The following is an 18065-nucleotide window of genomic DNA, read 5'->3' as shown; positions in this document are numbered from 1 at the left end:
ACATGTTTGTGCCTGGAGAACATCTAAAATAATTCTCTGAAAAACTATTAGATAATAGAATTAATAAGTGAATTTATCAAGTTTACTTGATGCATGGTGAGCTAACAAAAATCAATTCTATTTCTACATATCAGCAGTAAACAAATAAAAAATATAATTCAGGAAAAGATACCAATTACAATAACTCTTTTATTTTTACTTTTATCTTTTTTTTTAAGGAAGCTCTACACCCAATGTAGAACTCACAACTCACAACCCCCAGATCGAGAGTCACATGCTCTACTGACTGAGCCAGCCAGGCAACCCTACAATAGCATTTTTAAAATAGCAAAAGATATCTTGGAACACACCTTTTAAAAAAGGCCTCTACACTGAAAACTATTAAAATTTCACTGAAATTAAAGACCCAAATAACTAAAGGGATTATACTTTTTTCATAGATTTGAATACTCAATATTGTAAAGATGTCAGTTTGCCCCAAATTGGTACATATTTAGTTGGAATATATTCAATGTAATTGCGACCAGAGCCCTACCATATTTGTTGTAAATACTAATAAACTGATTCTAATATTTACAGAAATGCAATGATTCAGGAATAGCAAATACAATCTCAAAGGAAACAACCTAAGTGGATGCCTCACAGTACCAGATATCAAGACATAGCAACCTAAAGTGATTAAGTCGTGAATATTAGCACAAGGATAGGTAAGTAGACCAAGAAACAGAAGATATAGTTCAGAGACACTTGGGGGAAAGCATGATCTTTTCAATAAAAGATAAAGGTCAACTGGATATCATTTAGCATAAAATGAATCTTGACCCCCTATCTCAAATTGCACATAGAAAGCAATTCTAGATAGATAATAAATCTAAATATGAAATGTAAAAATATAAATAAATCTTTTATAACATAGAGGAATATCTTTATGATCTTAAAGTAAGTGAGATTTCTTTTTTTTTTTAAGATTTATTTCTTTATTTTAGAGAGAGAGAGAGAAAACATGGGAGGGGCAGAAGGAGAGGGTGAGAGAGAATCTCAAGCAGACTCCCCACTGAGCACAGAGTCTGACAAGGGGCTCAATCCCATGACCCTGAGATCATGGCCTGAGCCAAAATCAAGAGTTGGATTCCTAACCGACTGAGCCACTCAGGTGCCTCTAGGCAGAGATTATTTATTTATTTATTTATTTATTTTAAAAATTTTATTTATTTGTCAGAGAGAGAGAAAGAGAGAGGAGAGCACAAGCAGGGGGAGTGGCAGGCAGAGGGAGAAGCAGACTCCCGCAGAGCAAGGAGCCTGATGAGGGACTCGATCCCAGGACTCTGGGATCACGACCTGAGCCAAAGGCAGGTGCCCAACGGACTGAGCCACCCAGGTGTCCCTAGGCAGAGATTTTTTAAATAGGACACAAAAATTGCCAACCACAAAGGAAAGCATTCATTGGAGCATGTTAAAATTTAAAAACTTCTTTTCATCGTAAGACACTATTAAGAGAGAAAAAAAGCAAGTCAATAGTGGGAGGGATATTTGAAATACATGTATCCAACAAAAGAGATCATTTAGAACATTATACTACAAGCTTATAAACTCCTTCAAATCAATTTAACAGAACAAAGAGCATGCAACCCAATACAGCAAATAGACAAGAGACTTCAATTGGCACTTCACTAAAGATCGTATTCCAAATGGTCTATAGATACATGAAAAGATGTTCAACTTTGTCAGTCACCAGGGAAACACTCATTAAAACCACGGTGTGACAAACTTGGGAAGAAGAAAGGAACAGGCTTGGCTCAGCTTAAATGTTACTTTCTCTGAGATGCCTTCTTATCTAAAGACAGTAGGTGGTAGAGTTTATTTCAACCTTCGTCAACATTTGCCCTATTTTTGGCTGACCCACATCTAAGTCACCTTCACTGTAATAGACCTCACAGAGGGAATTCCCCACCGTGGGAGTTTTGGTGGGAGGGGAGTGCCAAGAGCTAGACACCCAACCTGAAGGCCAGAAGCTGAGAGAGAACAGCTTCATGGTTCAGCTAGGGGGACAGGTGTGTGAGCCAAGCCCAATCAAGCAAAACCTCACTGCGGGCTCCCTGTTTCTCTGTGGAGACATGGGGACACCAAGGCAGAGACCCAGCAAACATAGCTTTCTGTAGCATCTCAGTTCCTGCTAGCTACTCCCCAATCCCTCAGGATTCTACTTCACTTTCCAAGCCTACTCATTCAGGCTCCCTTTGATCGTAAAAGCTCCCAATTATCTTCCTGGTGTTTTTTTTCTTTTTTCTTTTTTTTTAGGTAATTTCTATGCCCAATGTGGAGCTTGAACTCACCACATGAGGATCAAGAGTTGCATGCTCTATCGACTGAGCCAGCCAGGAACCACTCTTTTTTCCTTTTAAATGGATATCCTTGCTTGCCATCAAGAATCCAGACTGATGCAGCATCGCCTGGCTGGCTCAGTGGGAAGAGCATGTGACTCTTGATCTCAGGGTCATGAGTTCAAGCCCCACACTGCGAGCAAAAATTAAATAAATAAATAAATAACTTAAAAAAAAATCCACAAATCCTGACTGATGCACTATTCTCTTATTCACTTTTTCACTGTATTGATCGCAGTGTATAATGATTTTATTCAATTGTTTGTCTAGTTGGTGCTGACCCACACCAAAAGTAAGCTCCAGGAGGTCAGGGTTCCTACCTATCTTGTTTTCCACTGTACCCCCTGCACTTAGAATAGGGCCTGACCTATAACAGGGACCCAATGAATGTTAGTTGAATGAATGAATGTCTTCTTTGCTTGTGACCTTGGGTGCTTATTCACAGAAAGGGGTTTTCAACAGCCATCTTTTTGTTTTTTAAGATTTTATTTATTTATTTGAGAGAGAGAGAGCGAGCCAATTGTGGGGGAGGGGCAGAGGGAAAAGGAGAAGCAGACTTCCAGCTGAGCCGGGAGCCTGACACGGGGCTGGATCCCAGGACCCTGGGATCATGACCTGAGCTGAAGGCAGACACTTAACTAACTGAGCCACCCAGGTGCCCCTCAGCAGCCATCTTTACGAAAATGTTTAACTTGACATATTTTCTGTCAGGGCATTTTCAACCAATGATTTAAAAGCCTGGATTTAGTAAGACTAGCTTCAAGACAGTCCTAGGATCTAATTTCAGGATGAAAGATTAGAAAGCTGTCTCATGTTGCTACTGAAGTTCTCAAATATGCCTAGATATTTATATTAGTTGCTAAACAACAGCTCTGTTTTCTTTCTCACTAACATTCTTCCATTCAGCGAAGTAGATAATCATAACCTTAAGAATATCCATTATTTTAGAACTAAATTAAGCCATTTTAAAATTTTTGAATAAAAGCAAAAACAATACATTTTGAATAAAAACAAACACTTGTAATTTTTCTGAATTGACCTTCTCACAAAACATGTTATTAACCATGGTCTTCAGTCTCTGATAGAATTACAGAAGGAAATGTCAGATAAGGAAGGGGGATAGAATAAAGAAACATCTGAATTATAACTTCTGTCGAATGGGTGTGGCTTAAGTGGAAGGAACTCAGTCTTAAGGATTAGGTATTTTTATTCAGGTGTAAAGCAAAATTAAATTTTGAGGGTGGGCTTAGAATATGATGGCCCCTTATCACAACCACAAAAAATAGAGTAGCAGAAGTCCCACATGGAGTTATAAAATTAGACCCAAGTATATGGATAATTGTTACCTGTAGTCTATTTCACTGCAATAAATTCTCAAAACAAAAATACCTGTGATAGCCATTAAGATCATTCACAAGTATGCAGGTTCTCTTTTCTGTGAATCTGATAAGATGGACTCTTCCCCGAACCTTTTGAACCTAGGCATACTTGTGTGATTCACTTTGAATAAGAAAGTATTAGGAAAAGGAAGATGTGCCCCTTCTAGGCAGAGCCATGGATTTGTGCCATGTCCCCTCTCTCCCTGCTGGGATGATTGTGGAAGCATATAATGAAGAGCAGCTCCCATCAGCCAAGGTTCCTGAGTGGCTTTAAAGAGCAGATGTCCCTGCTGATCCACACTGGACACGTAGCATAGGCAAGAAATAATCGTATCGTTGTTAGCAATTGAGATTTTGGAGTTTGTTACTTACACCCTAGCCTATCTTGACCGATCCCTAATATGAAATGCAGCCAGAACAAAAACCTAAAAAGGTGTCACTGGCACTGATAAGGATGGTGAGCCATATTACACAGTAGTGAAACATTTGGTAAAAATGTTGCCCAAAGTTACTTGGAAGGTAGATTATGTACCTAATGAACTTGTACTCTAGAAGAAGCAGTTAGAAAACATAATATTAGGGATACCTGGCTGGCTCAGTCAGAAGAGCATGGGACTCTTGATTTCAGGGTTGTAAGTCTGAGCCCCATGTTGGGTGTAGAGATTACCTGAGAATAAAATCTTTAAAAAGAGAGAGAGAACATAATATTAACGGTGTGCCTTAGCTGTATTTGACAAGATTTCAGAGAGAGATAGAGATGTAGAAAGATAGAGAAGGAGGGGTGGGGCGGGGAGAGAACCACAGAGAGAGAGAGAAATTGTCTCGTTGGCAAGTAGAAATGAAAAGCAAAAGAGTCCACAGATTCAGAGATTTGCAGAGTTGGAAGACAGACTGCTTCTCATTACAGATTAGATGAAAGATGAAATAGTGAAAACTCAACCTTACGACAAGGGTCTAATAAAAAATATCGCTTTCACATCCACGTTAAAAACCTCTGAGTGGATTAAGGTGTCAGAATACAGGTCCAACCAGAATGAGACTCTGGGGTTGACTGCCTCAGAAAGGATGAGTGAGGCTATTTTGCCCATGGGGATGGCATTTGGTGGCCAGAAATGTGGATTACAGAGAGTCTCTGATTTAGCAATGGTTCAACTTACTGATTTTTTTACTTTATGATGGTGCAAAAGCCTTCAACAGAAACTGTACTCCCAGGAATGAATCTGGATCTGTTCCTGGGCTAGTGATGTATGGTACAATCCTCTCTGGTGACCCTGGGCAGGGGCAGCGGGCACAGAAACCAGGCAGCCAGGCCATCACAAGGGTAAACAACCAATAGCCTTAGAACCACTCCATACCCAGACATCCATTCTGTTGCCCACTTTCAGTACAGGATTCAACAAATCACTTGAGATATTCAACACTTTCTTATAAACTAGGCTTTGTGTTAGAGGATTTGGCCCAACTGTAGGCTTATGTAAGTGTTCTGAGCACATTTCAGGCAGGCGAGGCTGGGCTATGATGCTTGGTAGGTGTGTTAGATGCATTTTTGACTGACGATATTTTAGGCTTAGGATGGGTTTATCGTGAGGTAACCACATCATAAGTCGAGGAAGATCTGTATAGTAGTCCTTATTGTTACCTGAAACTGGGTTTGCCTCTTGGTGTGTGTTGAACCAAAAGACACAATCAAGCCAAAGAATTGGAAAAGGAAGGGTTTTACTTGCAACAAGCAAAGGAGAACACCGGGGATGTTTCCCTAAAGCAGTGTCTCCCTGAACAACAAGACTGGGGAAATTTTAAGCTAAGCATGCATACATATTCATAAAGGGGCTTGCACAATGAGGAATACAGCATGGAATTGGGACAGAAGTCACCTTAAGGTGACTAAGTCCAGGTTAAAGTCATGAGGCTGGCAAGGATCAGCATCAACAATTCTCGGGCTCCAGTTGGTCAGGTATCTAAATGCTCAAAGAGGTTCAGATTCTACAAAGATAAGTCAAGAATGTGTGTCAGGTCAATCTTTCCTTTTGAATCAGCACTAGGAGTTTTACCACTGATTTATTGTCCCTGATATGATTGGCTACCTCCTGGCCTGATAGTGGCTGTTTTTTTTTTTTTTTTTTTTTTTTAGTGGCTGCTTTTCTTACATTCTTTCACAAGATGGCCAGGGTCCTAAAATGACTTTACTTTTTTTTTCTCTTTTTTTAGAATTTATTTATGTATTTATGTATTTGAGAGAAAGAACATGAGCAGGGGGTGTGGCAGAGAGAGGGGGAGAGAAGCAGACTCCCTGCTGAGCAGGGAACCCCACACGGGGCTCAATCCCAGGACTCCGGGATCATGAGCCGAAGGCAGACGCTCAACCGACCGAGCCACCCAAGTGCCCCTAAAATGACTTTTCTTATGTTATGTAAGCTCCGCCTATCTTTCTTTTTCCAGGGACCCCTAACTCTTTCTGCTTACATTGCGGCTATTCCCAAATATTTTGGTTCTCTTCTCCTAAGCACATGGTAAGATTGTACTTCCCCAATTCATTTCAAATTAATCTTGATCATGTGACTGATTTTTTTCAGTAAAATGTGAAAGGAAACCATGTATGTCATTTGGGGGCAGAAACTTTAAGAGCTAATGCTTACTTACTGATCATTTCTTGAGATGGAGCCTCCCCTCCATCAGCCTGGGTCCCCGAGTGACTACAACCAGTAGGGAGCTTTCTTTCAACCTAACACATAGTGTGAGCAAGAAATACTTCACTTGAGTTACTCCACTGAAATTTTAGAGGTTGTTTGTTTTCTTACCATAGCATCCTTAGCCTATCCTGACCAATCTAGTGACAACTGTGCTTATCTTTGTAGGAGGAAACCATTATTAAGCAAAAAAGGAAATCCACAGCCATAAAGTGAAAGAAAGTTACATCGGACAATATTCTAATTTTAATTTTCACACGGCAAAAAGTCACTATAAGAAACTACATGCTGGGAAAAGCATTTTCCACACATATACAAAGGGTTAACATAGCTATACTCAAAGCACATCCGTAAACCGATGACAGAACAACCGAATAGAAACAATAGGGCAAAGGATATGAGGAAGTTGGGGACATTTGTTGTTTCCTTCTCCAGCATTGTTTGTCCTTCTCCTGCTAAAAGCACCTAGATTTTCTTCGGGGGAACTGCCCCTCTCCCGTTCTCAGGCATGTGATTTGAGTAGGTTTGACCACACCAGCCTGCAGCTGCGGGTGGGGCTCAGACTGGATTGGGGTCACATGCCGAACCTGAGCCAATCAGTGAGACTGGGAGTGATTGGATCAATTTTCGCATTTCCATGAGATATTGCTGAGCTATCTATCTATCTATCTATCTATCTATCTATCTATCTAAGCACTTAAAAAAAATGAGATAGCTCTCGTGTGTTTATATGAAAGGATGTGCGTGATCTATTGTTCAATGAAACATGCAAGTTTCCGAGTAATGTGTATGATAGGACCACATTTTTTCTAAATAAGAAAGAGGGGGAAAGCCTGTAATACATCTTTGGATGAGCACAGAGAAAAGTCTGTAATGCTACAGGCCAAATTGTTAACATTGTGTGTTCGTGATTAGGCTCTCGTCTCAGGTCCACACCAATCCTTCAGTTCTTCTTTGTGATGCCAGGATGAGACTCCGCAAACTACACTCCTGCTTTGCCAGCTGCTCTGTGACACTCTGGGGTTCTAGGAGGCTGGAGGAGGAACTTCCTGTTCCCTTCCTGAGGGCTTCCGGTTCGCTTCCTGAGGGCTTCCGGTTCCTATCAGAGTGTCCCCGGTCGTTTTTCACCCTGGCAGCAGCACCTGGTTCTGGTTTCCAGTGCTTTCCACGTGCCCAGAATGAGCTTCGGAGTGCCCACCCCTCAGAGGTCTGGGTCCCTGCTCCACAGGCCCCTTCTCCACGTTTCTGGGTTCAAGTGACTCAGCCAGTTCCCTTTGTTCTCAGGCCTGGGGTTGGGAGCCACCTCCCGCTGTTCCTCTCTGATCTCAGCGGTCCCTTTGCCTCTGCTACCCGTTGAGTCCATTGCCTTAGTTTGTCATTGCTGCTGTAATAGAGAACTTAGGGGCTTAAAACAACATACGTTTATTATCTTACAGTTCTGGATGTCAGAGTCCAAAGTGGGTTTCACCTGGTTAAAATCAAGGTGTCAGCAAAGCTTCACTCCTTCTGGAAGCTCTGGGGAAGTCTACTTCTTTGCGTTTTCTAGCTTCTAGAAGCAGCCTGCATTCTTGGGTTCGTGGCCCTTTCCTCCACGTTCAAGGACAGCCACGCAGCATCTTCAAATCTTTCTCTGACTTTCCTGCCTCCTCTGGCCCTTATAAGGACCCTGTGATTACACTGGACTCACATAGATAATCCACGATCCTCTCCCCATCTCAAAATCCTTAATGTAGTCACACCTGCAGAGTCCCTTTTGCCATGTCAGGTAAGCAAACAGGTTCTGGAAATTAGGACATGGACATCTTTGGGGACTATAAGTCTGTCTACTATCCCAAGCCCCTAGATCAGAGGTTTGTAAACTTTTCCTGTAAAAGACCAGACAGTAAATATTTTAAGCTATGCAGACCATATGGTGTCTGTCACAACTCTTCAACTCTGCTGTCATAGAATGAAAGCAGCCATAGAGGATACAGAAAGGGATGAGCTTGGCTATATTCCAATAAAACTTTATTTACAAAAATATGCGGTGGGTGGGATTTGGCCTGTGGGCCTTAGTGTGCCAACTCCATCCTAGATAAAATTTTGTCTGTTAAAATGCTGATGTATTTTCTGTTTTCCTGACTGATAAGCTTTAATTACCTAAGGAGGGTGAAATTGAAGAAGATAGTGAGGAGATTATTGAATTTTCTGTATATAGATTTCTGTATCATTTGGCTTGTCACAATTAGAATATATTTCTTCTATGACTAAAACATGCAATAAACAAAAATGTATCTATTGTATGATCTTATCTCTGTATAAAAATATGTTCTTATAATAGCAAATATTGGAAATAACCTAAATGTCCAACCAATGCCTGAATTGGTTGGCTAAATTACAGATTTACACAATAGGACCAGTGGTTCCCCATTTCACTCACACCAAAAATAAAAATCCTTACAATGGCCTATAAGGCCCTACAATTATTTATTTATTATGGGGTTTTGTTTGTTTGTTTGTTTTGTTTTTTAATGTCTGTCTCCTCCTGCTAAAATGTAAGTTACATGAAGACAAGAATTATTCTCATTTTTGTGAGCTGGTGTATCCCAAGAGCCCAGGACAATACCTCTCACATAGTAGGGCTCAATTATTATTTACAGAGTAAGTGAATAATGGAATATTTCACAACCATTAAAAATAATTTTATAGAATTAAATTTTCACCTTTAATCATGTGGGGAAATGTTCGAGATATATTAAGTGGGGAAAAGCCCATTACAAGATAATATATACCCTATAACTTAATTTTCAAAAGTTATATTTATACATGGAAGAATATGGACAGGTATACTCTGATATATTAAACAGTGGTTATCTCAGAGTATGGGATCTTGAGTAGTTTTTATTTTAAAATTTTATTTTCTGGGGCACCTGGGTGGCTCAGTCGGCTGAGCATCCAACTCTTGATTTCGGCTCAGGTCATGAACTCAGGGTCTTGAGATTGAGCCCTGCATCTGGCTCTCCACTCAGCAGGGAGTCTGCTTCTCTCCCTCTGCCCCTCCCCCGACTTGGGCACACGCTCGCTTGCTCTCTCAAATAAATAAATAATAAAAAATAAATCTTAAAAAATTTTTATTTTCGGGCACCTGGGTGGCTCAGATGGTTAGGCGTCTGCCTTCGGCTCAGGTCATGATCTCAGGGTCCTGGGATCGAGTCCCGCATCGGGCTTCCTGCTCCTTGGGAGCCTGCTTCTCCCTCTGCCTCTCTCTCTCTCTCTGTCTCTCATGAATAAATAAATAAAATCTTTTAAAAAAAAATTTTATTTTCTTATATTTTTTTAAGATACAAGTTAGACTAGCTATCTTTGAGATACGTTTTAGGGGTCCCACTGCTTTTTCTCATGTGACTCTTTAGCTACAGAGAAATAGTACAATTCCCAAGTCACTGCCTTTCCTTGTCCCAAACAACAAAAAACAAAACAAACAAAATAGCTCTGAGATGAACCAACCAGCTGTCCTGATCCTAGTAAGAATTCCTGGAGAGCTAGCTGGCTATTTTTCAAGGTCTACATGGCCAAGAGCAAACCTCCTGTCAATCTCCTCCTCCTGTCACTTCCGGTGAATGTCATGCCACCTCCTCTAAGTGCCCTAGACACTTTATTGGCCCTTCAGAGGCACTCATTATGTAAGAATCCTCCCACCTAAGAATAGAAGCACCCTGGGAGCAAGAATCACATTTTAGGCTGAGAATTAGTCTAGGTTAGTAATAAGAGTGATAGCTTGGAGGTCATTAAGACCTACTTGATCTTGGGCAAGTTTCTGGACTTCTTGGACTCTCAGTATTCTCATCGGCAACTTGGGATAAAAAGGTCCACGTGACATGACTGTAGAGCTGTAATGATTAAGAGCAAGGGCCTTGCGGGGCGCCTGGGGGCCTCAGGCGGTTAAGAGTCTGCCTTTGGCTCAGGTCATGATCCCAGAGTCCCAGGATTGGGCCCCAAATCTGGCTCCCTGCTCAGCAGGGAGTCTGCTTCTCCCTCTGCCCCTCACCTTGCTCTAGTTCTCGCTCTCATTCTCTCTCTCTCTCTGTCAAATAAAATAAATAAAATCTTAAAAATAAATAAATAAATAAGCTTTAAAGAACAAGGGCCTTGGGGTGCCTGGCTGGCTCAGTAGGTAGAGCATGCAACTCTTGATATAAGGGTCACCAGTTCAAGCCCCATGTTGGGTGTTGAGATTACTTCAAAAATAAAAATAAAAAAAGAACAAGGGCCTTGGAGTGAGAGTGGGCTTCATATCCAAGCTCTGCCACTGTGTGCTCTGTATCCTTAGGCAAGTCACTTTACCTCTGATCCTGAGGATCCTCCTCTGTATGAAGGATCATTATAGTACCCATTTCAAAGGTACAGTGGAGGGTAAAATGCAGTTGTAAACACTGTGACCTCCCTGGTCTGCGAATCATCCTCATCTCTCCCTCAGTTGACTGCAGTGGCCTCCTCATATGTCCCTGCTTCTCCCTCCAGTCTCTTCCCAACACAGCAGCCGGGGGCCTCTGGTTGAAGCGCAGTTAGATCTTGTCATTCCTTTAATGTGGCGCTCAGCAAACTACCGCTCACAGGCCAAACACAGCTCGTAAGCTCAGGATAGTTTTCACATTTTCAAAGAGTTGGGAAAAAAAAAATCAAAAGAGGAACAATATTTTGTGACACATGAAAATTATATGACATTCAAACCGCTTGTATAAATAAAGTTTTGTCAGAGAACAGCGACATTCATCTGCTTATGCATTCTCTCTGGCTACTTTCACTTCATTGGCAGCCGGCAAAGCACACAACAATATTTACTATCTGGCCCTTTCCAGAAAAAGTTAGTTTACCAACCCCTGCTCTAACACACAGATTAACAAAAGAAAGCAAACTATAAGCACTCTGATGGCTTCGTCCCCCTCAGAGGAAAAGACAAAGGTCCTTCGTATAATCCCGCCCTCTCCTTTCCAGTCACTCTGACCTCCCTGGTGTTCAGAAACAGTCACTCTCGGGCTCGGGGCCTTTGCCCTGGCTGTTCCTTCACCCTGAAACACTCTTCCTCAGGTATCTGCACAGCTCAGTCCCTCACCTCCTTCAGCTGAATGTTGGCTCAAGGGTCATCTTCCCGGGGAGGCCCCCCGGAGCACGAGCTTAGTATTCGAGCCCCCCTCTGTGCCTCCTAAATGGGCATGAGCCACCTAATCCAGTTCCATTCATTGCTGTCTTCTGGACACTCCACTTAATTTACTTATTTTTTACCTCTGTGGGTCTGTCCTTCCCACCAGAATGAAATCTCCAGGGCAGGGATTTTATTGTCCACTGTTATTTCCAAGCACTTACTACCTAGTAGATGCTAAAACAAATGTGTGGAGTGAGTGAATGAAATAAAAGAGAACAGAAAACATTAAGCACTGGGCTTCACCCATAGGAAGTACTTCGAAGTGCTTACTATCGTTGGTATAATTATTACTATTCAATGTTGGTATCTAAACAAGCACCTGGTGTAAAACAAACTCTTAGTAGATTTGAATCCCCCTTCCCTTCCCTTTCTATGTCTTACAGCGCTTAGGACGGTCCCTTACCTGTACTGAGCACTCTCCTCTCTCACCTCTGTGCCCCTCCCTGTCACTAAGACCACTGGCCACAATGGCAAGCTAAATCCTGGGCCTCTGATCCTCGTCCCTCTCCACCCCCACAACACTCAGCTCTGTGACTCGGGGCCTCTGTGACCAGGGGGAGAGCGTGCATGTGATTAAGGTGATGTTGGTGGCCTCACCTTACCAGATTTGCCTGCACAGCTATGGACTGCCTTGTGGAGTACTCCAGCTCCGGTGTCAAACATTTGAAAGACTATTCGAATGCAAAAGACTTAGAAGGTATGGAGGCTTGGTCCTGAAATAAAATTGTTATAAAGTCTCCAGGGGTTGGAAAAAACCGGGCTATGTAATCACCATAGCTGGGCTTTGTTTAAATAAGAGTGTTTGAGGAATGTGTTGAGGATTATTTAAACTCAGACCATTCAAACTCTAAAGAATTCAAAAAGTAAGGGTAAACACTTGAATGACTTTAAAGATTTGCAAGATAAGAGGCTATATAACTTATATAGTTATAACCTCCATCTGTCATTCTGAGGATCATGTCATTAAAAATGGCATGTCTGGGGGAAACAAAGGTGGGGAGGGGAGATGGAGTCCATGTGTAGGTGTACAATGAGACCATACATCCTGGATTGTCAAGTCCAATATAAAATATTCTGGCATGGGCAGTCAGTGTATCTTAGATTTTTGTTTCTGAAAATATAGCCACCATTTTAGTTCATTGGGATCATCGATTCCAACACCCTTATGTTACAAAGAAGAATGTGAGATCCAGAGAGGGACTTAGCAATGCTAGGTACAATTCCTGGCATATAGGTGCTAACTAAATATTTGCCAAATGATGAAACTTGGGCTGATGACTTGCTTAAAATTAGTGAGTTGTGGAGTTGAAACTCTTCCTCTGGCCCTCTCAGCTGGAGACCATCCAGCCCACTGTGTGCAGGATCCAAGCCAATACTGACCATGGAAGAGAGTATTGTCAGCCACAGAGCCTTCAGGCAAGTGGTTTTGGGATTAAGTGAGGCTCTTCAACTTTACTGGGGCCTCTGGGCACCAGTTGCACATTTCCCCAACACCTGCCTCAATGGTAGTACATGATGCCATTCTTACAGGCCCTTCTGAGAAAAAATGTCTTGCTCTGAGGCAGGTAGCTCTCCATCCTCTGCCCCAACTGATTAGATGGAGGATCAGGCCCAAGTCAATGGTGGCCGTCTTTATAAACTGGAAATGAAGGAAGTCGTAGGGTGCCAGGCATAAGAACACTGACAAACAGGCAGTGGGTCCCCCAGAACTACTCTCAGGGGACAGTCAGATAGAAGATGTAGGAGATGTTATGATGTGCCACCTCACTCCCCTTCAGGACTGAAGTGCTCATTCCTTCTGCTGCTGGCTTTATTGGCTGTTGACAACCCACTACTGAGTCCCTCTTCTAGAACTGTCCTCAGCCAAATGATACTCCTTTTCCAGGAGCAGCCAGCATCCAATGCCTAGTGAGAGTCCAAAGGCCTGACCCCACCATCTCAATTTGGAGCAACTCGGAAAGGCCACCCCAGCTCCTGAACTCCCCAGGGGGTTGGCTGAGGCCTCTGTATTGACTACATCGAAGTCCAACTTCTCCCTTGGCCCTCACTCCTCACAGATGTTGACACTGAGAGTTCCCCCCAATTAACTTCCTGCATACAAATATCCACCTGAGAGTCTTTTTCCTACGGAATCCATCCTAAGACAGAGGGGGAAGCAGATAGTGGAGCAGAAGCCTCGAGACCATTAGAGAAGACAGTGAACAAAAGCCGGGAGATAGCAGACACCAAGACCTCGCAGAAACTATTCAGAAGTCAGGAGCTCCCATTAAAAAGAGAAGAAAAGTAGAGGGAGACAAAATCACTTTCTCAATGCATCCTTAGAATCAGCTGACGTAACCTGAGTTGTTTCCCTTCCAACCTAAAAGAACCCCTCAGGACCATCCACGGGCTGGCATCGGCCTTGCGTCCTTATTGTCTTTCCACTTCCCGCCGTGATCCTGGGGCCACATGACTGGGATACTGTGCCCACATTTGTCAGCCTCTCCCTTTGAGGAACTGGCCAGTGTTGTCTAAACCCCCAGCTTGTGGCTGCAGTCTTGTTCTGAATCAACTGATGACCCAGAACAAAGGTGCTTCCGCCTGTCTGACTCTGAGTACTGTGTGTCCCTCTGGACACTGTCTTGGATGGCCGACGGCTCCCCTGGGGGCTAGTCTGATAGCAGGGTCATTTTCTCTAGCTCCATCCCCTCCGGCTCCGGCTCCCCTTCTCCCTCCATTAACCCGTGATGTTGAGGGTACAGCCAAGTACACTCATGTTCTAATAATCTCCTCTTCCTTTCTGGCTTTAGTTTCCCCTCTAAGAAAATACAGACATGGCTCCTTACAATTTTAGGGTTCCCCCCCCCTCATTTCTTGCTCTCTTGGTTTGCATGTTTCATTCTTTAGCAAGAGATGTTTTTAAGCTTTAAAAATTCAGTAGGTCAGAGCTAAGGGTTGTGGAGAATATCTAACTAGTAGAATGAAGTGTCCACATTGTGTCTGAAACATGAGTTCAAGTATTTCTTGTCATAATATACAAGTTGATGGATCATAAAAAGTTACTTTTAAAATGGGTTCATGTGCTTATTTAAAAAAAAAAAAATGTTAGGCGCGCCTGAGTGGCTCAGTCAGTTAAGCATGTGACTCTTGATTTTGGCTCAGGTCGTGATCTCAGGGTCATGAGATCAAGCCCCGCATCGAGCTCCACACTGTGCGTGGAACCTGCCTAAGATTCTCTCTTTCTTCCTCTGCCCCTCCCCTGCTTGCACAGTCATGCTCTCTCCAAATAAATAAATAAATAAATAAATAAATAAATGGTTAGCATTTAAATTTTAAACATACACAAAGAAATCATATGATGAACACTCATGTACCCATTATCCAGCCTAATCTATCTAAAATGTACATATTTATTTCTACTGTGTTCAGTTTAATGAATCAGTAGATTATGATGATGATGATGAATCAACTAATTTACTTGCAGGTAACTGAAGGTCACCTTAAAATGACAACTACTGATCACATTTTCTGATTGACCTGAGTCATTGTGCTCCTTCAGAACATGCATTCCTGTGACTCCTTACATTGAATTGGCAGGCAAAAATTCATTCTTTTTTCTACACATTTTTTTTCTGTATTCTTTTTTTTTTTTTTTTTTTAAAGATTTTATTTATTTATTTGAGAGAGAGAGAATGAGAGACAGAGAGCATGAGAAGGAGGAAGGTCAGAGGGAGAAGCAGACTCCCTGCCGAGCAGGGAGCCCGATGCGGGACTCGATCCCGGGACTCCAGGATCATGACCTGAGCCGAAGGCAGTCGCTTAACCAACTGAGCCACCCAGGCGCCCCATTTTTACACATCTCTTGATCCTACCCCCTTCTATCTCCATCCTGTTTTTACACTTTCTGGTCCTCAGTCATCTCTTGTTTGTGTAACTAGATTTTGTATTTTGAGGTTTTAATATGTTGTCTCCCCCATATTTGCTTCTCTCTATCTCTCCCATTCAAGCAGAAGGTCAGCTCCAAACTATGAAACCTTGAGAAAGGTCTGAGGCAGAGCAGAAGGCAGAAGGAGGCAAAACTTTCTGGGTTTTGTTCTCCCAAAACCCAAGGAGCTTGAGGGAAAATTAGAGGGTTTGCAAAGGAGAAAAGGGAAGAAGGCTATTTGCAGGTGTAGGTAGTGCTCAGAGGCAAAAATAGAATTTCTTGGTGGGGGAGGTCCCTGTCCATGGGGAGCCTGGTTCTGCTTCCGGTGAGGTAGCAAGTCCCCAGGGAGGAATGGCTGCTGGCTACATCCAGGCTGGGTGACTGTAAGCAGACTTGAAAAAGATGCCCAAATCCCCCAAATGTGGCACAAGGGTTATGGAGAACTGCTAGGCCTCAAGGGACCAGAAGAAAGGGTTTTCTCGGTGGTACCATATGGCAAGTGGACATTGCTGTCCACCCCCATCTTTTTTTTTTTTTTTTAAGATTTTATTTATTTGCGAGAGAGAGAATGAGAGACAGAGAGCATGAGAGGGAGGAGGGTCAAAGGGAGAAGCAGACCCCCCGCCGAGCAGGGAGCCCGATGTGGGACTCGATCCCGGGACTCCAGGATCATGACCTGAGCCGAAGGCAGTCGCTTAACCGACTGAGCCACCCGGGCGCCCCATGTCCACGCCCATCTTGACAAGGGGTAAGACTCTGGAGCTGTGTGGCACCAACCCTGCTGGTGAAATGGGCAACAATCTCAGGTCAAGTCTCAGTCCGTTAAATAACTTGTCCCCTCTCCCGAGGCAGCTGAGGGGAGTAACATGAGCTCGGGCTGGCACAGCCCCAGACTCCCTAAGACTCGCTGAGCCATGGGATGGTGCCTGGCCTCAGGCTCCTGGTATGTGAAATAGAGCTGCAACGTCAACCTTGTAGGGTTCCTGGTGAGCATGAGATAAGAGAACGGAGATGAAATACACTATCCAAATGTCTGGGTTTCGGAATAATATTGGGAAGAACACTAGCAAAGAGCACTTTCATAGGTAATAACCCCAGCCCTGAGGTCCCACTGGGGCTTCAAGGGCAGTTCTGCCCCGGAAGGCTGGGCTCTCTGGTGTCTCAACCTGTGCACAGCCTGCTCCCCTTTCCTGAAACATCTCGTCCAACACCACCCCTCCCGGCTTCCCCTCTGCAACCTCCTATTGATCTTCTGATCTCAAGGTAAGATGTCACCTCCTCTGAAGAACCTCCCTGAACCACACCTCACCCAAATATTTGAGCGACACACCCCTTCTCTGGGCAATCCCGACATGCATGCTCTGGCCCTTTAGCACTGAAATCCCCTCCATTCCCCAGCCCACCAGCCTACTCTTCCCTACCTACAGCCCCCACCTCCAACTAAACTAGCAAGCTCCTGCAGAGTGGGGGCTGTGTCTTGTTTATTGTTGTATATCTAAGGTCTAGAACAGGGCCTAACCATAATAGACACTCAGCATGTACAAATATGCTCTCTGAGTCATCAAAGACAGATTCATTTATGGCCCCGAGAATTTCAGTGTCAAGTATATGTCTTATTATAATTGAATTTCCTGAAAATTGGCAATCCAAATACAGCTTGAATATAACATAGCTAGTCACCACCCACCCGCAAGCAGATCATAAGTTCCTCCTTGAAGGGCTTGATAATTCTTTGGCTTGTCTCACTGTCCATAAGTGAGTTCTCAAAAAACATTAGCTGAGGGGCGCCTGGGTGGCTCAGTTGGTTAAGCGACTGCCTTCAGCTCAGGTCATGATCCTGGAGTCCCGGGATCGAGTCCCGCATCGGGCTCCCTGCTCAGCAGGGGGTCTGCTTCTCCCTCTGCCCTCTTCCCTCTCGTGCTCTCTGTCTCTCATTCTCTCTCTCTCAAATAAATAAATAAAATCTTTAAAAAAAAAAAACATTAGCTGAGTAATTGGTAAACATAATACATCTTTCCCTGACTAGTGCGGGGACAGAATTAACTGTGTAAATTCTTTTTTTTTTTTTTTAAGTACATCTTTTTTTTTTTTTAATTTTTTTTTTAAGATTTTATTTATTTGCGAGAGAGACAATGAGAGAGAGACAGAGAGCATGAGAGGGAGGAGGGTCGAGGGAGAAGCAGACTCCCCGCTGAGCAGAGAGCCCGATGTGGGACCCGATCCCGGGACTCCAGGATCATGACCTGAGCCTAAGGCAGTCGCTCAACCAACTGAGTCACCCAGGTGCCCTAACTGTGTAAATTCTTGTTATTTACCATAACTCATAGCTGAGGGGTGTTCTATGTTTCATGAATTATAGGAATTGGGAACAGGTCTTTTCCCCGGCACACCATATCAAGGTCCAGTATATGTGAGGCCTGATGCCAAGAACTACGGGATGGCTATGATAATCTAGAGCCTAGATTCCAAAGAGCCCTGCCTTCAGTTGTTTCCAGTCTAATACTGGAAGATAAGAAACAGCGCACCATTCCC

This window comes from Neomonachus schauinslandi, chromosome 9 (genome assembly GCF_002201575.2).
Source record: "Neomonachus schauinslandi chromosome 9, ASM220157v2, whole genome shotgun sequence".
Classification (NCBI taxonomy): domain Eukaryota; kingdom Metazoa; phylum Chordata; class Mammalia; order Carnivora; family Phocidae; genus Neomonachus; species Neomonachus schauinslandi.
The sequence above is the reverse complement of the archived record's forward strand: the minus strand, read 5'-3'. Positions refer to the sequence as shown.